This window comes from Epinephelus moara, chromosome 19 (genome assembly GCF_006386435.1).
Source record: "Epinephelus moara isolate mb chromosome 19, YSFRI_EMoa_1.0, whole genome shotgun sequence".
In the NCBI taxonomy this organism is placed as follows: domain Eukaryota; kingdom Metazoa; phylum Chordata; class Actinopteri; order Perciformes; family Serranidae; genus Epinephelus; species Epinephelus moara.
In genome coordinates, this window is record NC_065524.1 from 37511815 (window position 1) to 37534225 (window position 22411).

The 22411-nt window shown below is 43.2% G+C and overlaps 1 protein-coding gene across 2 annotated transcripts in view; it reads right to left on the minus strand.

Moving 5' to 3' along the window:
* Nucleotides 1-12570, minus strand: part of cdh5 (cadherin 5) — a 58773-nt gene extending 46203 nt beyond the window's left edge. The window contains exons 1-2 of one of the 2 annotated variants that reach the window (XM_050071291.1): nt 12111-12570; nt 11724-12017 (exon numbers count right to left, since the gene is read on the minus strand). The gene's annotated coding sequence lies outside the window, so the exon portion shown is untranslated. Of the gene's footprint in view, nt 1-11723 lie in introns of both variants that reach the window. The other variant, XM_050071290.1, reaches the window with a different exon arrangement.
* Between the last annotated feature and the right edge of the window lie 9841 nt (nt 12571-22411).

The following is a 22411-nucleotide window of genomic DNA, read 5'->3' on the forward strand; positions in this document are numbered from 1 at the left end:
TCAAGTAAAAGTAAAAAGTATTTTGCATTAAAACTACTCTGAAAAGTACAATTTATCCAAAAAGTTACTCAAGTAAATGTAACTGAGTAAATTTAACTAGTTACTACCCACCTCTGCGTATAACATTTCAGAAACACAAGCCCGAATCTAACTCACTGGCAGTGTTGGGAAGTAACTAGTTACATGGAACGGGGTTATGTAATTAAAGTAAAACATATATGTGATAGAAATTCGTTACAGTAAGTGAGAAAAATATGTAATTAAATTACAGTTACTAATCAAAATGTTGATGAAAAGGGTTCACAAGCTGTCTGTGTTACTGCAGGGGAGTCCCCAAATTATTTTTGATAAGTTATAATTTAAGCATTTTTTTGTTTGTTTTGTTTTCATTTGTTTTTTGTTTTGTTTGCTGTTTTAAGCCTCCGCGCTGGTGATAGCTGTGGCCGGAGGAACTGTGTTTTCAGGTTATCCGTCCGTCCACTGTAAATGCGATTTCTCAAGAGCGCCTCAGGAATTTCTTTAAATGTGGCACAAATGTCCACTTGGACTGATTAGATTTTGGTGGTCTAAGTTCAAGGTCACTTTCACCTTGTCTGTCTCATTCTTGTGAATGCAACATCTCAAGTATGCCCTAATGTAATGTCTTTAAATTTGACACAAACGTCCACTTGGATTGAAGAATAAACTGATTCAAAGTTTGGTCAGCAGTCAGTATGACCTCACAAAATATGTTTCTGGCTATAACTCAAGAATTCATAGTATTGTATGACAAAAGTTCACACAAATGTCTAACAAGATAAAATGATGAAGTGATGACATTTATGTCCAAAAGGTCAAAGGTCAGCTTGACTGTGACATCATCCTGTTTTAACATCATATCTCAGGAACAGAAGGGGAGACATTTGGTCAGATACTGAATTGGTGACTCTAATATTGAAACTGTGCTGATTGTATAGATCTTCTGCGTGTGAGGCATCCATGTTTTCAGACATGGATGGAGACTGCGAGAGACACTTGACTGGTGTGCAGATATATACAACTGTGGGGCGGTATCTTAATTCAAAGATTTAAGATATGTCTGGAACAGGAAGTGCAGAGGGTGAGGCCGACGCACCTCGGTATGCTCCAACTGCAGCTAAATTAGCAGCTAAATGCAAGCACCAATGAGAGAAGACAAAAATCCCGCTCACTGCGGTCAGACATCTCACTAAGGTAACCATCCACGGATACAGTTAAACCTTTCCTACATGATACTGAAGGCCCAGTATGCAACTGAATTTTATGCAGTATATGTAGTAGTGGGTCCCTGCCCTGTATCTTTAAGCTAAGGGGACCTTGGCTTGAAAAGACTCTATTTTTCCGCACAACACAGATCGAGATAGTCGTTTGGACAAAGTTGAGTGCAACACTATCGAGGAAGGCTTACAAGGAGCTGTCTCGGCACACCATCATCCAACTGGATACAGCGTTGGAGGTATGCCCCAGTTAATTTCTAAGAAAGTTAGTCAGTGATGCATGACGCCAAAAGAAACTCTATTTCTGCAGTATGAAATTACCCAGATCTTCTCTATTGTTGGGCACACAGAGCAGGCAAACCAGGGTAGGTAATAATTGAGAGGGACAGTTAATAGTCTTTAGTCTCCGCTATTATTCCTCAAACTGACACATCATTAACAGTCATTTCTTTCTTTTGACGTGAGGTGTGTTTGTATTTGAGCTCATTCAGCTGTAATGTTCTTTTTTATGTCATGTTTTTTCAGAGCGTTCAGTTAACTTTCACTTCCTGCTGCTTTGACTTTTGTCTGTTTAGAACTTATGTAAAAACACCTGCCCACACTGCAGAAGTTGATCTTAACAAAGTGAATTCTTACTCTTCACCTAGCCTAGCCTTTACACATACAGTACATGACATAGCTCCTGTTCAAGACCAAACATGTGTCCTGACTGCGCCCTGCAGCGTCCCTCTCCTCACCAGCTCTTACCGTGCGTCAGCCCGTATCCTTCCTCTCAACATGCTCTGGACAAACAAAGCAATCACTCTCTGTGCTCCACATGTATGTTCTCAGGCAGTGGCTTCTAAAACACATGGACTATTTACATGACTTTCAAGGAAAACCAAACCAGCAGAGTCTGTTATGTTGCTATTTTTGACCAATAATCACATTATAAATTAGCTATGTAAGAATTAAGATGCTTGTATGAAAGGTGCTGTATGAATAAAGTTTCTTTTTAGCTTTATATCACCGTATTTAATGTGAGCAAGTTTGTAGCAAGAGAAGAACAAAGGACAAAAGGTTTTCAAACTGAGCACCTAAACAATGATGTCATGGGTAAATTAATGTATGTGACCAGTGCTTTTCATTGGTTTGCTGTCTGTGATTCAACATCTGTGTCTAATCCAATGAGACGTGCGAACATTTGAGTCGATAAAGTTCAGCTGCAAGGTTCATGTTGCCACTGGGCTCTGAGAGTTTGAGTTTGTGTCTCTGACATTGTGTTGAAAAATAAATAAAGTTTCTAACCTAGAAGTTTTGGGTTGCTATGGTTGTATTATTTTTATTGGACTAATAATTTCAGCTGTCCCGGGTTATTGTAGAAAATAATGTTTGTGTCAGACAAAGAACACTTGACCTGGACTTTACCTCGCTATCACAAAACATCTTACTCACACAAATACATCAACATCCTATGACTGTGTCACACACACAGAGTTATTTCTGTGTTGACAAATCCATTGGGGGCCATTTTCCCTACAAGGGCATTTTTTAAAACTGCATTTCCGTCTTGAGAGCGCAGAGTCTTACTCCTCCCCTTTTATCAGCAGCAGGAAGTGTAAACACAATGCCTTCTGGGAAATGCCATGGGGTGTGTTAATGAAGGGTCATCATTAGTGAGCAGACACACCCTTCCTGGTATTCAGCTGCTGCTGCTGACTGCATGTCTGTCTCAGTGTTTCGTCTGCTGTCTCACTCCGTTTCTGTTTGTGTCACACTTTGTCTTTTTCTCATTTACTGTGTTCGTTGCTCTGCGTTCTGCCGCCTCACACGTCTGGTCTCTCTCTTCCTTCCACTTCTTCTTTCTTTCCGTTTTTGGCTCGTTCCTTGAGTCATTTCTTTCTTCTTAAACTCCTCCACTTATCTCCGGTTGACTCTCTCAAGGTGAAAACTGCATCTTGTTTTTCACACAGTGTGTTCCTGTTTCCTGTCTGTCATTCCACCTTTTTCCTTTTCTCACCTTTTCTTTTTCACCTCTCTATTTTCCGCATCCCTGTCACTCTCTGTACCTCACCTTAAAAGCAGATTTAGCACCTTATGCCTCATTTTCGCAGCATGGTACAGCTTAGCTCAACTCCACTCGCCCTTTTTTGGTTTCCATTAGTAAAAGTTGTGGAAAGTAGCTGGTGTTCTTTTTGGCACCACCTCGGTCGATGCTCTGAGCAAGCTGAGCCGATGTTAGACGATGGAATTAAAGGATGATTTCAGTATTTACCAACTTGGACCCTGTTTTCTGATGTTTTTGTATCCAAATTGGAGCAAAAACTTTTGTAATTGGTTCAGTATTGAGCGAGAGCAGCCCCCGAAACCACTGGGGCATTTGACATCCACCAGTGGTCTTTCTTTTTGCCTTTCTCAGATTGTTAAGTGTCCAACAACATTACGCAAATGATCCCTACAAAGATAGACCATTTTGTTGCAGAGTAATATCCTTTTTGTTTAACCAGTAACAACCCCAAAATCGCCACCACCAAACCCCCCAGACTCTGTTTAGTAATTTTATCGTGTAAAGAGTCTGAATATTTTCACATCTAACTGAGTAAATTAAGGGTTTATTTCATCCAAACCAGAGCTGGTGATTGTTGGAACACTGGAAAAATGAACCAAGGTGGTTTGGGGGAGTTTTATTTTGTTTCTGTCGACTTTGAATGAAGTGTCTTTTACAATGATAAAAGAAGGGCCCGTCCCAATACTCACACTTCCCCTCAAAATTGGCCCTAGCCCTTGTTTTTGGCTAGCATGTCCCAAACTTTAGGGAAGTGCTTTTCAGCCCTTAAAATCCCCACTTAATTTGAAGGGCCATGCGATGCACACTTACGAACCCATATCAACTGAGGGGAAGATTGAATTTCCCAGGATGCATAGCGACTTCTATTTGCTGCGTTTCTTCTCTGTTGATTTGTTAAACGAAGAAGGATGAAGACAGCCAACGAAATAGGCAATACAGTCACTGGAGCTGGCATTTTGGAAATGATTGCAAGACGCCTACGTCGACGATACGTGTGACGTAGGTGAACACGTCCATTACGCTTATTTGTATAAAGTGGCGTCCCAGTTCTTAGGTAAAATTCCCTACCCCTCAACACTACCCCTTCCTCGTTGAGGGGAATTTATCTGGCGAGTGCACTTGAAACCAAGGGGTAAGGTTAAGAGAAGAGAATTGGGATTGGCCCATTTAAATGAGGATTGGTGATAGAGATTTGGGGGCTGTTACTGGTTAAACAAAAGGATCTTACTCTTTAACAAAATGTCTATCACTGTGGGATCCTTTTCATAATGTTGTCAGACACTTGGAATACGACTCTGAACCTGTCAGTGGCAAAAACAAACACTTTAAGTGGACGTACGTTGACAATGTGAACATGCCTGAAGTGGTTACAGTGCAGCCTTTAAACCGGACATAAAACCAAACCTGCCTTTTAAAACACAGCAGATCAGTTATTGGTCAGAGAAAACCAACCAACGAACATCACTAGAAGCTTCACTTGTGGATCAAACCTGCCATTTCTCAGTAACCATGCTCCTGTCAACAGCCGCAGCAATTCTTTTATTAACTAGACCCAGATACAGAAAATTGGCCGTCTGCAAAGCCTGGCCGTACAAGACACCTTTGCTAAAGTGCAAACAACAAATTTCTCAACTTTTTTTTGGTCTCAGTTTAACTCCAGTTTACTGTTAGATCTTTCACTGTTACATGTAAACCAGTAGATGGCACATGGACTGATGTATGGAAAGTGACAGGAGTCTCCAGTATGATCAAGAACATGTACATAAAACTGAAGTCTTTGCTCATACCTGTCATTTTCATTTAAGCTAGTCGTTGTAAATCTTATGATAATCACCTTCTTTAAATTTTCCTCCCAACTGCCAGCATCACGCATGCAAATCTCACTTCAGGATTATATTAAGTTATTTATGGCATCATTTATCAAAGGCATCTTTCAGAGGTCTGAAGAATAAATAACATCCAGGAATATCTGTAATTACATCTGTACATTGTCCGCAGGCAAGGGAGTGTGCGTGAGTGTGACGGAGGAGCAGAAACAGACAGACGCAGAGATACAGTTGTCATTCTCCGGGATGTTTTGTGACTGGCAGACAGGTCTGACCTACTTTCACTCAACCAAAGGCTAAAGCATAGAAACGAACCAACAAGACTTCATAATCCTGGCGGTTGCTGAAGGGTCGTTGAAGTTCATGCTCAGAAATACAACTCAGCCCTGTCCCTCCGTGATGAGGAAGGACGAGAGATGTGTGTGTCTTCTGTCCATCTGTGATCGCTTGTATGTCATTAATCATATCTTGGACACTGCTGAATGGCACCGACAGATGTAAGACTTGTATAACATCCAGTATTTTTCTTTAGTGTTCCACTACAACTTTTGCAGGGAGTGTGACGTCCAATTTATTGCCTCATTTTCAAAAATTATTTAAATATACTGTATTCAGTTAGGGGTGGCACCTTGGCTCAGGTTCACCTCATCATCTGTCACTCCAAAATAATAAGAATTGAGCACTGGAAAGAATCTCGCCTGGCTCTAGACCCACTGCCATCATCTCTTTTTAGGGGTTCAAGCTTCAACTCACTGCTGGAGCCCTTTAGTTTTGTTCTCATTATTCTTTCCTTTTTATCATTCTCTCCTACAAGTGTTTGTGCAGCAAAAACCATGAGGCCAGAAGTCACCAAAATAAGCAGGTGGGTTTCAAATTCCACCCACTACTCAGACACGTACAATGACACTCATTGACCCCAAGGTTTCTCTTTAACGATCAAGTTAAAAACATCTTGGCTTACCATCAAAATTATTTTATAATTTGAATCCGCCATGTCATCTGCATCTTTGCTCCAGTAGTCTTCTGTTCTAAAAATGTCAGATTTTGCCACCTTTTCTCTTTTTCTCAAAAATCCTGTTTTCAACCACTTGTCCCAACATTTTGGCAGGATCTACGGACTTCACTGATCTCAAATTATCAAGGTAACTTCAATATGTGTTTGTTTTTAAATTATAGAAGCCAGTTTTATCAAAAATAGTGTCAAGTAATCAAGTCACGTGTCTTCACTTAAAGCCACAGTATGTAGGAATTTCTCTGCTCTAACACTGAAATCATATATTGCATTCAAACAGATAGCGCACTCTAGCGCCTCACTGTTTCAAACGCGTATTGCAACTATGGTAGCCGCTGTGTACCAAACAGCTAACATAACATAACATTGATGAAATGTACCAAACAGCTAACATAACATAACATTGATGAAACCATGTCATCCGATACTTCATGAAGTATTTATTCAGGCTCCTACACAGACACACGCCACGCGAGTTGACAAACCCCCTCCTCACCATGCTGGCTGTGTTTACAACGTAGGACTGTTGGGGCGGGTGTAAATCCAAACAAACCAATCAGGTCTTGTCTTTTGACAACTGACAAGTGGCTCAACCTCATACACCTCATCCCTCTGCTCGCATCACTGCGCCACTGACAGCAGCGCTGGCCTGTGATTGCATTGGTCTGGGCTGCCTGAAAAATGACAGGCATGCCAGCAGGCCAATCACAGCGTCCCTTTTAAAACCTTTCTCCTTCAGCAGCTCTCTCCACCTGGGAAAGGCTACCCCAATGTTGACCCTCGTTTTTTTAATTCGCCGGTCACGTTGCCTTTTTGATTCCCTTTTGTGCTTTCTTGGCGACGAGGATTCTGTCTCCCGTGATGCTGCATGTGCATGATCCTGCATTCTCCTCAAGTGAAGCGCCTCTTGCTCCTCTCCTTCGGCTTCTCAGTCACGCAGCGCTGACCTGGCTCTCAACGAAAACGCCGAAGGTGGGGCTGTATGTCCCTTGCTGGCGGATGTATTTTCAAGTTGGCGAAACGTTATGGAACCCCCCAGACGACTTACCTGCCGAATGTACAAACAAATCCGAAATTCTCCTTTTACAAGAATAAGTCAGGTTATTGGTGGAGGTACTAATACACCAATTATGACATATTTATGAATGCAGACATCGATTTTTGCCAATAAACAACTGAAAATGCTACACAATGTCCCTTTAAGGTCATGAGCTATATCAAATGTTTTTGAAAGTATATTTATATAATTCAACAGATCATCGGCATGTAGCGATGACTATGATGAAATGTTTTTAAGAAAATCAAGAGTTTTACTTCTTGTCAGTTAAATAAGAAACAAGCATCCAAATGGTTGCAGTCTGCTTGGTCTCTGATCACTGCCATGATATTCAAGTGATTGAAATAGGACTGCAGACCACTGTTTGAGACCAACAGACTGCAAAACTGTTTGTTTTTTAGTGATCCGTTGCTGTGTTTCCACTGAGGACAGTGCCGCCAAAAGCTATGTTTTTTTTTTAGAGAAATGTTGCTCAATCTTCCAGCAGCTTTTTAGCCACCAAATTTGGGTATTTAAGCCAAAACATGATCATCTCCTAACTATAACCAACATAACATAACACGTGTTAACCACAGCGTTGTTAGAGCGAGAAGTTTCAACGTCCCTTTTTGGAGGAATGTACAATGCCAACACTTACTCTGTCAGTTAGGTTGTTGCTTGATTGCAATAAAGAAACTTTAACTGCTCCAAGTGTCCAAGTGAAAATGATGTTAATGAGATAGATACGTCACTTACTACTAATAGAATACTCTCCTTTAACTTGATAAGATGGAGGCATGAATGCTTTTTGAGTCAGTGAGTCTGTCCTACAATGCTGTCCAGAGCAAAATACCTCAACAATGGGCCAGGGTACCATTATGTGTACTTCCTGTGGATATTCACTGCCCTCAGAGAAAGATTAAAGATCTTGGCGAAGTCTATCAGCATGCTGAAACCACAATATTCACATGTACTAGAGGAATATTGAAATCTATGCAGGAAGTTGTGTAATATATTGAGATCCGTTATGCTCCTCAGAGGATGAACCTTTTCTTTGAGATAACTACTAACTGGATTGCCATGGAGTTTGTTAAGGCTGCTCATGGTCCCCAGAGGATGGAGCTTTTCTGTTTAGGGCAATCTTCACTTTAAGGACCAACATATCAACGTTTTTAGAAAGGAGATGACTACCGGCTGGATTTAGGTTTGTTAAGACTATGCATGGTCTTGAGAGGTTGAACACTGTCGACTTAAATGATCACATGACCTTTTCTCTAGTCCACCCTCACATGGAAATCTGTACTTTGCACACTAGATATCCTGCTGTATAATGAAACAGGCTGACTACTATGATATTTTCTGATACTCCCCAGAGGAAGAATCTGTTCTGTAGGGACATCCAGAGGTCATATTTGACCATTTTTGGCCTGCTGCTTCAGTGGTAATGCAGCATGGACAACAAAATCATGACTATTTCTAATGAGGATACCAGCCTGTATGAGCACGACTGGAGCTCTGATCAAAAAGTCTTGTTACATGCTGTAAAAATCTGCCTCAAAATGGTGACTTTGGTGGTACTTTAGTCCACTTTTACCACCCTAAAATTAGGAACTTGTTTGTGTACATATGGCACAGGAAGCGATTTCACAGTCTCAAATCTGTGATGTGCGACTGCTGGATACTGAAGTGTGCGTGTGTGTGCATGTGTGAATGTGTGTCTGTTGTTGAGATTAAAACAGGTTTAATCACAGAGCAGCTTCTAACAATCTGTCTGCCAGCAAGTCACACCAGGAACCGCCACTACTGACACACACACGCACACTGCACGCACTGTGTCCTCACTGTCATGTCACAGAGTGTATCCATGCTCTGATTGGTGCTCACACGCCTCCTAGTTAATTCTATTTTCTTTTCACAATCAGACAAATCAGATTTTATCACAGCGAGCCTGTTATGAATGATGTGGTCCGGGCTTTAAAACTGACAGTAATGACCAACAGTCATCTGAAAATAATTTAGAGCCTGGCGTGTTATCCCACATCGGTTCTGGCTCAGCTGTCAGCCCCCGTCTGTGCTGAAGGCAAAATTTCCAACTACGGCGCCTCCCAGAAGTGAAAATGTTAAAGGAGCCTGAAGATGCGGGATGAAGATTTTCCCGTCTCAGCAGCATTTACTGACGAATCTGAACATCATTTAATTCACGTACATTTAATGCTGATTATTTCAACTCAATTTTCAAGCAACACAGCACAACGACAGGTGGTGAAAATCTGCCCAATCAGGTCAGGTTGCAGCATTTGAAAGTCTCACATTCTCCATATTGAACTGAGGTGGAGCTACGGACCAATCACTGAAGCCCTTTCAGTTATTTCAATATAAATTTCAGTACATTCAATTCCATTTTTCTCTCGACTTCACTCATGGCATTCACATGTTTCATCTTGCTGAATATACTGACATCTGTAATGTCAGATATATTTGTTTTTGGAGGACTGGTATGTCCCTGTGGATCCATTTCCTGACAACTGCAACGTGTTCAAATGCAAGGTGAAGTGCGGTATATTATGTAAAAAGCAGAATACAGGTCAGTCACTGAAAATAAAACCGTAACTGGGTCTTTCAGTTGTAATCAGTGACTTCGGCTGAGCTACCGTCGCCACAGCTGGACAGCTTGTCAACCACTCTGACATATATCTGAATGAATGAATGGCTCTAATCATGAATCTTGTGTGCATGTGTGTGTGTGTGTGTGTGTGTGTGGGAGGGTGAAGTCTCCCAGATGGCACCCAAAGGATTTTCACTGATAGTTCCCTCTCCAGGAATTAGACCACTGGGTTTAGTTGCATCAACGGCTTTCGACGTAACAACCAAATCAAATCACCTCTGTCACTCTGGGCCATGGATCCACATCCACGGAGGAAAAAACATAATAAAACATTACAGCAGCGGAGCTATTCTCACACACACAGGGTGGACGAAATAACAGAAACAGCTCGCCATGTAGTGGAACGCAGGACAACTACAGCTTCATCTACAGAATCAGAAACGATCGGAAAAAACTCAAAAAAAAAGCTTCTCAACAAAAATCGTCTTATTGAGATTTAAAGGGATAGTTTGGGTTTTTTTGAAAGGAGGTTGCATAGCTAACTTATCCATAGGGTTAGGGTTAGCAGGCCCCCAGTTGGAGACGCAGGCTGGACTTCCCCATCTCTGCTCCTGCAAATCTACCAAACTCCATTGACAAAAACAGTAATTTTAGCTTGCTGAACACGAGAGCTGCTGGTTACTGCTGCTCCGATCAGTTAGTTTGTTCCTGTTATTGTGTGACTTTGGTGAATCCAAACTAACCCCTTTAAATGCCAGAGTCACACAGTAACACAGACAAAAAAAAACTGATGGAGGCAGCGGTAGATCAGCAGCTCCTGTGTTAAGTAATATTAAATAACAGTTTTTGTCAATGGAGTCTGGCTTTGAAGAGAGCGGCGAACAGCTTGATTTTGAGGTTGGAAATCACAGTCTGACCGTAAAGTAAAGTGATGGAAATATGCTAAATAGAGTGTACACTTGAACTGATACAGATTTTTTTGAGTAGCGCTTTTTTTACGTGGGTAAAATACGCTTAGTTGCTGATCCCTCCACAGCGATACATCGCTTAGCTCCCATGTCAGACTCCAGCCTGCCTCTCCAAACTGGGGGCACGCTGACCGACATCTACTGTATTTTATTACACTGAGTATGAATAACAATTCTACTTAACAAAAAACTTACTATCCCTTTAATGTTTGGCATAAATTCTTGAGGAGTAATATATGAGAACTGTATGTAAAGCAGGGCAGACTTCAGCTGACAAAATGACACCACTCAACTGACAAGATCTTCCCTACTTTGGAAATATTAAACGGTCATCAATACTTTATTATAGCCACGCCAACTTGACATCAAGTTGACAGCTGCAGATAGAAAAAAAAGTGTTTCTTTTTCAGATGTAGAACTCTTCAAAATGAGCAGCTAAAGACCTCCTGGTGGATTTAGTTTGCTTTTAATTTTCCCCCCACTCTGTCCACAGATCATCCTGCATCGTCTTAATGGTCACAGCCGTCTGTCTTCAGGAATGACAGCCCAGCCTCTGGGGGGGAAACAGCGCTCAATTACAGCATTCAAATCTACACCGAGCTGTCTGGGATCATTGGCATAACATACGTGAACAGTGACTGTGGCCCGACAGCCTGTCCTTAAAGGGCTTATAAGCATCATTTCAAGTTATTTCCATACCTTCTACCCGACAGTTTGACCAGTATTCATGAGTGTCTCACCCCTGGAGTGACTGGGAAAGTAGCCTGGAGCGTTTTCAAAGGATCTGGGTTACATTTTCTGGCTCTGCTGCTCTACGCTGCTTTTCAATCAGACAGAAATATAATTCACACTCCCATTTGCTGAGCAGGAAAGCTCTGGATGTATCGGTACATTTAGTTTACTCACACACTTGTTCTCTGGGTGTATGGACCCACACATGACACACCTGAGCAGTCGGTATTTCAATTTCCTCAAATGTAAAAAGGAAACTTACCACACAGACAGAAGGTCCAAGCCAGGAATCTGTTATGGTGCAAAAGGAAATCCTTCAAGGTGCTCTCCTGCTCACACAGACTGGGGTATACTTTATTAACGTGGCAAGTTGTCGTACAAATTAGTGGCTGGTAGGTGGTTGTACGCTCAACAGGGAGTAAAACCACCTCCTCCTCGCTCGCTGTTCTCTGTCTGCTGGTTTTCCTGATGTTGAAAGAGAGCAGCAGGTGTTGTTGTACAGGCAGGGATTTCTCTCTCGGCTTGATTTTCACCAGGTTTCTGTACAAATCCTTTTCTGTGGAGCGGATAATAAGATAAGTCTGTGATGATGTAGTATGGGTTGATTCCTCTTGAATGACAATGAATCCAAGAGTTCCAAAAGACAAACCTTCAGAGTCTCGACAGATTTTAGGAATAAAAAGCAGAGTTCACTCAGAAGGTAATCGCTGAGATATCACTCTTCCTCTGTAGGTTTTTTTCTCCTCTCAAACAGGTAGAAAGTTTTTTTGTTTCTCTTCCTCAGGTCGTCGAGGTTTTTCCTCACGAGTCCAACAGGTTTTGAGAATCTCTTGCTCTTTTTTCCTCCTGTCGCCTCTGATGTGGTTTTCTCATCCAGCGGCCAAAAGTGTTGAACCACAGCTGTCCAACCGCAGCCCCCCTCGAGCACAGGTCACTGCCCACTTCCTCTTCCTGTTATTGTGGTCAGTCTTCTTCGCTGGTGCTCCCTGCTACCGCTCCTTTTCCTGTCCTGGAGGGGGGGAAACAGAGAGCAATGGAGCAATGGAGAGGTATGGGAAGACAGAGGAGAGAAAGAGGCAGAGAAGCAGAGAGAGAGCGCATATGTCAAAACAGCTCAAAGACGCTCGGAGAGGCAGAGAAAGCAGCCGGCTCATGTTCATGAAGCAGATGGAGTGAGTGTGTGTGAGAGGAGAAGGGGAGGGAGGCTGATGGAGAGTAAGGTGAGAGAGGCGTTACTTCTCAGTCCTTCTCCGAGAGGGAGAGTGAGACAGGGAGTGGGGGGAGAGATTTATTATTCATGTGTGTGAGATAAGGATTAAGTTAAACAGGTTATTGGGGATAATCCTCAGAGATTTCCCCACATGAGGCTAGTAAATATTTCAGAGGGCTGACTTTGGCGGGTGAGTGTGTGTGTGTGAGTGTATCTGACAGAGAGATCTTGTCTAAGCCGGTAAATGAGATGAGTCGGACGCCCCGCCACACACACACACACACACACACACACACACACACACACATACACACACACACACACTCCATCCATCTCGCCCCCCTCCACTCTTCAGGGGGGAGTCGGTCGTCAGTAATTTGGCGAATTGGACAGGAAAGCCGGCTGTGTGTTTTTACATGAAACCTCTCCTGTGGCAACAGCAGTCCTGTCTTTCTTTTTCACTCCCATCCATCCCTCTCTTTCTCTCATTCTTTCTTTCTTCTCACTCTCTCTGTTTGCTCGCTGTCTTGTTATTTGCAGTTTCAGTTCCACTCTACATACAATATTTTCATTCAGCAGTGCTGCCGAACATTCTGACACCAAGCTCGTCACATATTGAGGTTTGGTCATGGACTTTCCACGTCCACATACAACGTGCAAGGTACCCTGGGTGTGTCAAGTTCATCTTCTTTCCAAATACACTTACGTTTTCACAGGAAGTTTACCGTTTACATAGTCTCTTTTAAATTAAAAGCACTACGTCAGCACAACACCACAAATTAATGTTTTTTTCCTATCGCATGTGGCTGGGTTTAGGAAAAAGAACAGGGTTTGGCTTCATAATCTTTCGTGGCACGAACACTGCTCTCCCACGTTCTTGTCCCGCCACATTTCCCCCTGATGCCACCGAGCGCCGTGTCACTATTACGGTGACTGGCCGTGTATCATGCTGACATGAAAGGATGGCCTTCTTTGTCAGGATCTGACATCGCAAGTCACCGCCAAAGCACCAGATTTCGACAACCTCGGAGTGAGACTGGGTTGTTTTCACAGGAAATGTACAGTTTGCATAGTCTCTTTGAAAATAAACACACTGGCCTCTAGTTCCCCAGTGCGGCGCAGGGTGGCGCAGGGTGGCGAACCCCGCGCAGAGCTATTTTCGAGCAGCGCAACCCGAGGCGCGCTCAGTTTGGTAGTTTGGCAGACCGAGGTGCGCTGAGATGGGTGTGGCGGCGCAGCAGGGGGAGGTGTCGACAGATCCAGCTTGGCGCAGTGACAGTTTCGTGCCAAAAGGCTTCGCCGAAGGTGCGCTAAAAGCTCGCCAGCTGAAACCAGGTCTACTGTCAGCGCAGGCGGAGCGCAGCCGGTGTAAGCCGAAGTTTGGCTGACCGGCGGACAGTGCGCACACGTCACCAAAACCTCACAGGCAGGTTTCCAGAATATCAGGCACATTAACGATGCAATAAATACCCAAAAAAACACTATTCAATGCAACTATCTGCAATCAGCACATAAATGTATCTCTATATCGACTGTCCCGTCACATCTGATGTCAGATCAAAGGGGATTGGCACATTTGGCACGCGTAATGGAAACCCGTAGAGGTCTGCTCGCAGTTCCGTATATTCGGACACTGCGAGCAGACCTCCCGGACCAAAACATCAGTTTCCTCCTGGGAGAAGTTTGGCCGTCTGACGCTGCTGCTCTCTTCTGCCATGGCGAATTGAGTAAACTCTCATTACGCCTTCGCACGGCACATTTAAGGGCGAGGAGAGGGGCTCATTTGATTGGTGTGATGTGTGTATAACCCACTCCACGCCTTCTCTCCTCCCTCTTTCCGACTTGTGCAGGTAGGAGGGACGGAGGTGGGAAAGAGGAGTAGTTGTGCCAGGCGCACGGTGTGCCAAACAAAAAACTAGAGGCCACTGTGTCCGTACATTACAAATTGACTTTTTTTGTTTCAACAACAAACACGTGGTTACATTTGGCCAACACATGCATGTGGCTGAGTTCAAGAAAAAAGAACAGGGTTTGGCTTTACAATCATACAAGAAGTGAACACCCACTTCCCAGGTGAAAGTCGGTGGTGGTTGTTGGACCCATCCACCGGGTTGCCTTTGTCGGATCAGTGGAGGCCTCTACACTGTTTTTGACCACTAGTGGTTCTACAGAGCAGCATTTTATAAGTGAGTTCCCATTCTGTTTATTTCATACATTTAACACATTCACAGTCCAGTCGCCAGAACAAAATGTTGGCAGTGGGCGTTTTGGTAAAACCATAACTACGTAACATTTGTGAGTTTCACACATATTGTATCAGCGTTTCTAAAGTGACATGGTACATGAGCTGACTTTATCATCTGGAGGTGGATGGGAGACACCTGCCATGCTGCAGACCACTGTTCAAGACCAGCAACCAACAAATGCTTTTTAGCCCCCAAACATAGGTGTTTTTTGGTGACCTGTTGCTGTTCTTCCAGCTGGGATAGCGCCACAGAAAGCGAGTGTTTTTTACCGAGACATCGCTGTGTTTCCTGCGAGGATTGTGCAACCAAAGCCGGGTATTTGAAGGCAAACCATGATCTTCTCGTAACCATTACCAAGTGGTTGTTGTGCCAAAACCTAATCACATGCTAACCTTAGCAGTGTTGAAACATTAAGTCTCAGAGTATCCACTACATGATAAAGTTCAAGTGTATGATATCTGTGGTTTGCAGTAACGTACAGTACAGTGCCAACATTTTTTTCTGCCAATCGGGTTGACATGCATGAGTCCGAGCATGTGTGTGATGATTTTCACATCCTGCCATTGGTTTCACGCTAGCTACAGTGAGGCACCAACAACTGCAGCAATGTGCGCCAACAAAAGCAGTGAAGAAGAAAACTGCAAGGAAGTAAACATGGATGTAAAAAATGCAGGCATGCGCATTTTTGGTTGGTAAAACTGAATGTTAATAGAATGAGAGCTCCAGCTTTTGCTGCAGCACAATGTGACATCACCAAGAAACACATTACGCTGGCTAATTGAATACTTGCAAAGATACATTTGTGGAAGATCATTTTTTAACATGAACACTGCATTTCTACACTTTTCCTCGTGATTATTAATAATATCAAGTTTTGAAAGTTGTGAAATGTCTTGTGCTTTTATTAGCTGCAGTGTTTTGACACCTTCATTCTCGAGGATCTGTTAGACAAACCTGCCTTCTTGAAGCCACGCGCTGCCGCTGCATCGTCTGAACGCCTGGTACGAGGTCTTCCGGAGTTATAAAAACATCATGCAACATCTCATCTGCCCTCATGTTTAACAGACTCTTTCACATGTCCTCTCTGTTAACTCGGAATCAAAAATTATTCGGATATTTTTTACTACCCACCTTTCTCTTTTTGTTTCCCTGGTGAACAACACTTTTCTAAGTGTCGTCTTGTTTTTGACAGAACTAACATCTAACTTTAAGGAAAATGTTTCACTCTCGTCAATCTTACTCTGTCTGAAAGTGTGTGTGTGTGTATGTGTGTGTGTAAAACTGTCATTTTAGACAGATAAGCGAGAGACTACTGACTTTGATGACAGTTCCACACCAGAGAGAAAGAAAAAGCCTGAAGGAAAGTGTCTGAAATTTTTACATCTATCACCCAACATCATTCTAATCTACTACTATTACTTTAGCTTCAGAAACACTCTGGTTTATGTCTTATGTGTAATATGTATTGCAGGTAATTAATGTAAACAGCTTTGAGAGTATTGATCCTTTTAGAAAATGTTGCCTCTAACTCGCCTTTACATTGAGTTAAATTTAATATATTGCAGAGACAGTGATGTATTTACGTAGAGAAGAGGAACAAGAGAGGAAATAACAAAGAGGAAGAGTTTGTCCTCATGTCGGCTGTCTGTTGTCTTTCGACGTGTACAAGAGTGATGGTTGTCCCACAAACAAACAAATGGAACGTCACAAATCTGATGGAAACTCTCTTGTTTACACGTCTCCTTTCCTCTCCCCCTCTGTGTCTCTCTGTCATTCTGTCTCTTCAAAAAATCCTCATGCTCTTGGCCTACTTTCCTAAAAAACACTTTGGCACTAAAAATTGCATCTTCGCTCCGCTCATGACATGTAAGGAAACGGGTGATATCCCCCCACTGGTGGTTTGACTGGAAGATGGCCGCTGGGAGTCGAACATCAAGGACTGGAGGACTGAGAGGGAGACAGAGAGAGAAAAAACGAGAGAGAGGCAAATGTCTAACATGCCAGATCTTTTTTAACGGCACTCTATCTGCCTAAAGAGGCCGCTTTCATCATTAACACCTACAGCGCTTTTATATTTTTTAGAAGCATATTCAGAGGGTTGACAAAGTAACATGAGCCCCTTTCCGTACACATGTGCTGGCTGGCTTGACTCCGTTTTACTCGCCACGTCAGCCCAGTGCAGCGGGGATTTGTGTCTGCATATGACCAAGCTGTCTGCTTGAAGGAGTGTCTTTAATTGATGACATAATTGTGCTTGTGGTGCTGTCATTGACAACTTTCTTACTGTTGTGGCAGCGTGAGGCAGAACCTGCAGCCCAATCAGGTTGCACAAGTACTCCAGGGTGGCACATGCATTTGCACAGTTGCAAGAAGGTTTGCTGTGTCTCCCAGCACAGTCTCAGGAGCATGGAGGAGATACCAGGAGACCGGCTGGACAGGGCCGTAGAAGGCAAGGCAAGGCAAGGCAAGTTTATTTGTATAGCACATTTCAGCAACGAGGCAATTCAAAGTGCTTTACATAAAACATACATCAAGTAAAAGCAATAAAGGCAACATAAAAAGACATTAAATACAATCGGAAAGAGTTACATTGGAAATAAAAGAGCACAATGAATTAAAAAGAGTTTAGTTCGAAAGAAAAAAAAGCTAAAACAGAATAAGTTACAGTGCAGTGTGAGAAAATAATCAGAAGCCTTGAGTTTGATTTAGTAATAGGCAGCGGCAAACATAAAAGTCTTCAGCTCTGATTTAAAAGAACTGAGTGTTGCAGCAGACCTGCAGTTTTCTGGGAGTTTGTTCCAGATATGTGGAGCATAAAAACTGAATGCTGCTGCTCCATGTTTGGTTTTGACTCTGAGCACAGAAAGCAGACCTGTCCCAGACGACCTGAGAGGTCTGGATGGTTCATAACGTAGCAGCAGATCAGAAATATATTTTGGCCCTAAACCATTCAGTGCTTTATAAACCAACAGTATTTTAAAGTCAATTCTTTGACAGACGGGAAGCCAGTGTAAAGATCTGAGAACTGGATTGATATGATCCACTTTCTTGGTCTTAGTGAGGACCCGAGCAGCAGCGTTCTGAAGGGCATCAACCCAGCAGCAGGACCGGTATCTGCTCCTTTGTGTGGGAGGAACAGGAGGAGCACTGCCAGAGCCCTACAACATGACCTCCAGCAGGCTACTGGTGTGCATGTTTCTGACCACACTGTCAGAAACAGACTCCACGAGGGTGGCATGAGGGCCCCACGTCCTCTAGTGGGACCTAGTGGCACTGGGCAGCTTGATTGGCATTAACCAGAGAACACCAGAACTGGCAGGTCCACAATCAGCACCCCGTCACAGATCAGAGCAGAGCAGGTTCACACTGAGCACAAGTGACACGTGTGAGTCTGGAGACGCCATTGTGAACGTTATGCTGCCTGTAACATCATCCAGCATGACCGGTTTGGTGGTGGATCAGTGATGGTCTGGGGAGGCATATCCTTGGAGGGTCGCACAGACCTCCATGTCATAGCCAACGGTACCCTGACTGCTGTTAGGTACCAGGATGAAATCCTCAGAGCTGGTGCAGAGGGCCCTGGGTTCCTCCTGGTGCAGGACCCGGCCTCATGTGTCCAGAGTGTGTAGGCAGTTCCTGGATGACGAAGGCATTGATGCCATTGACTGTCCCTCTTGTTTCCCTGACCTAAATCCAACTGAGCACCTATGGGACATATCGGTGCATCTGATGCCAGCAAGTGCCGTCACAGACTGTCCAGGAGCTCACTGATGCCCTGATCCAGGCCTGGGAGGAGATCCCCCAGGACACTATTCACCAACTCATCAGAAGCATGCCCAGATGTTGTCAGGGGTGCATACAGGCAGACGGGGGCTGTACACACTACTTAGTCACATGATGAGTTGGATCAATCTGTGATTTCAGTTTTTTACTTTAATTTTTGGTGTGATTTTGAATCCAGCCCTCAGTGGGTTGATGATTTTGGTTTTCACTGACCGTTGTTACCTCATTTTGTTCTCAACCAATTATACAATTTACATCAGTAAAAATTTTCAACTTGAATGATTTGTTGATCAAGATCAGATGTGTGTTTTAAGAGTTCCCTTCATTTGTTTAAGCAGTGTGTCAGAAGTCTGGATGCTGAGGCATTTCCCTCCTCCTCCCTTCTTTTCAGTTGCAGCTCCAAAAATGAAAATTCAGCCATTATCTACTCACCCATATGCCGAGGGAGGCTCAGGTGAAGTTTTAGAGTCCTCACATCACTTGCAGAGATCCAAGGGGAGAGGAGGTAGCAACACAACTCCACCTAACAGAGGCTGACGGCGCCCCAGATTCAAACGTCCAAAAACACATAATTGAAACCACAAAATATCTCCATACTGCTCATCCGTAGTGATCCAAGTGTCCTGAAGCCCCGACATAAAAAGTTGTTTGGAAAAACAACACTTGGATCACTATGGATCCATTTTTGGGTGCACTATCTCTTTAAATCATCACCGCTATTATCTGCCAGATTAAACTACTAAGGGTTACACCCCTCAGTGTGCTGCATGTGTGCGACGCATATGTTAGTTGAATGCAGACAACACTAAAGCAGTGGAGAAGCAAACAGTACATGCACTATGTGTTTAACGTTGTTTAGCAGCTAACTCTTGAACAGTGTAGAAGAGAGAAACTAATTCCTTTTTTGTTAGTGATCCTATTGACGCTAGGATCTGTCTTCAAAAATAGAACCGTAGTATCTATAGTGTCAATATTTTGATATGGATCCGCCCACCCACAGAACATAGTGTTGATTTGACTTTGGTTAGGTGACTTTCTTTTGAGTTTTTTCTTCCATGTTTTTCTGTTCTAGGCATTATGTTTCAATTACCATTAAACACACTTATCTGCAAGCACCAGGCTGCACATACATGTGTAATCAAAAGAGCAACAGACAGTATAGTTGTAAAATCTGACCTTCTGTCCACCCTGTGCACTGGTGTTATCCCTTTATTATTATTATTATTATCCCTGATCACATAGAGGTTTAAATAAAAACACAGACCTGCTGGTTAACCTACTCACAAAAAGACCACGTCATTGTTTTACCGTGTCTCAATCAATTTCCCATAGACTAATTAAAAATAACATTACACAGCATTGTCAAATGTTTCTCCCCCCATAATCCTTTATCTGATGAGACAGTCACAGGACAAGGAACAGCAAGTAAGGCTGCAGTTTTACTGGTTTTAAAATCTGACTTTAGCTCCCTTTTTTCAAAAGCTCACAGTCTCATCTGGTAAAGAGAATGATTACAGGTCTCGGGGCTGAAATGAGTCTTTCTTGCTGCCATTTGGCCGCTGCTTGCATCATCAGGTGTAGGATTTTGGGTGGTGAACAGAGCCTGCCTACGAGATACAGAGAGTATTGACAAGTGCAGTTTAGTTTAGTTTATTAGGTTTTCCATTTGGCAGCACCCTGACGTCAGCTGGTCATCCTTTGGTCCAGGTTAAGAATATATTACATACATAATGGACATTAAAACATCACAGTTGGTACAAAATGTGTTGAAGTATAAAGCATAACATGACAAAAGCAGAAATAAGGTTGAAAAACTTGGAAATGTTTTCTTAAAATGATGAGAAGAGGCTCCTGACCATGTGTCCTTGATAAATCAATAGATATAAAGCTCCATGCTAAAGTTTACTGTGAGCACTATTTCACATATAAAAGGGAACATTAACTTTAACACACAAATCAAATTCATGAAAACCACAAATCAAAAGGAAGGCAGAAAATATTTTTCTCATTGAAACGGATAGATAAAGATGAACAGACTGAAAAGTGAAATTTAATTAGGCCGAAACAACAGTGCAGCAGTTCTTATTGTGTCAGTCGCTCCCAACTTCAGTTTTACAAGCAAAGCTCGAGTGCGTAAGACTAGAGATGGAGTCGCTGATTTATTTAGCACATGATTTCTGGAAATTATGTTTCTGTTAAATGTATTCTGGATGTGGACAGAGCCCACACATGATAAGGGGCGCAATCTGGACTTAATCATCTCCAGGGGTCTTAAGAACACTGTTGTGCAAGTTTACACTTCACAAGAGCTCAAAGTTCAATTCACACAGATTGACATGAACTATTTCATATTCATAGTTCTCAATTTTGAATTTTGAACTAAAGGCTCACTTTTGCTACCCTGGAAATCCAGAGTTCTTGCGAGAGCACAATTCGAATTTGCTCAGTGAGTCACTCTGGCAATCAGTAATGATGCTCATTACCCATGCCGTTGGAGCCGAGCTGCACCAATCACATCGGTGTATCTGATATAGGCGGGCCAGAGGCAAGCTAAACAGATGACGACAGCGCTGTGACGACGAAGTCCAGAATCAGTCAGTAAACACTGCAAGATGGCTACGGATGAACACCAGTTGTTTGAAACAGCTTTGGCCGCTACAATGAACGAGATAGACTTGGCTTTTTCTCTAAAAGAGGAACAGAAGACGACGCTCGAATCTTTCCTTTGCAAGAAGGACGTTTTTGCTGTTTTGCCGACCGGATACGGCAAAAGTCTAATCTACCATTTAGCTCCGCTGGTACCAGTGACTACCAGTATCTTGCGTTGCTACTACGCCTGACATATGCCTGCACATCGGCCACGCCGATTTGCATAAAGTGATGTCTCATTTCTTAGGGAAAGATCTCTACCCTAATATTTCTCACTTCCCTCATCAAGGATTATCTCGGAAACAAGGGCACTCAATACCAAGTGGAAGATTTAAGGGGTAGAAATGGGATTGGGCCATAGTTTAAACCATCCACCTCCATTCCTGCCATCCTTAATGGATTTTCTCACTTTAAATACAACAGTAGTTCCTGACAGCGACAAAACCACCTGCTGCTTGGTGTGTATCATACCACTGCGAAGGGTGCCTCTGTGCGTCAGTGTCTGACGCGGAGGTCCACTGACAAAACAATAGTATTTGATGAGCTGGGAGTGAGAACAGGCTGCCATATCAAGCAAAAGTTCTACTGTGTCCACTTAAAACCAGTTAAAATAGCATGACACAGTTCGAGCCTATCTACCATGAAACTTTGGACACTTACACTTTGTGTAACGTGAAATCCTTCTCCTGCTGCCCTCATATTCTACCTATCGACTTTTGTCAAAAGTCAGATCCTCGACAAAGAGGGCTCTAGTTTCACAGACCGGGCGAGGCGGAGGCGCAGCACACCTGCGCTTCGCCAACTGGGTGTGGCCAGGCGGATTTTGTAAGCCATGGCAGAAGAGAGCAGCAGCGTCAGACGGCCAAAATTCTCCCAGGAGGAAACTGATGTTTTGGTCCTGGAGGTCCAAGCTCGCAGTGTCCGAATATACGGAACTGTGAGCAGACCTCCACGGGCTGATGATGCAAAGGTAGCCTGGGAGGAGGTCACCACAATTGTAAATCAAGGTTGCGTTTCTCTTGTGCGCGCGCGCTCTCTCTTTCTCTCTCGCAGTCTCACTCT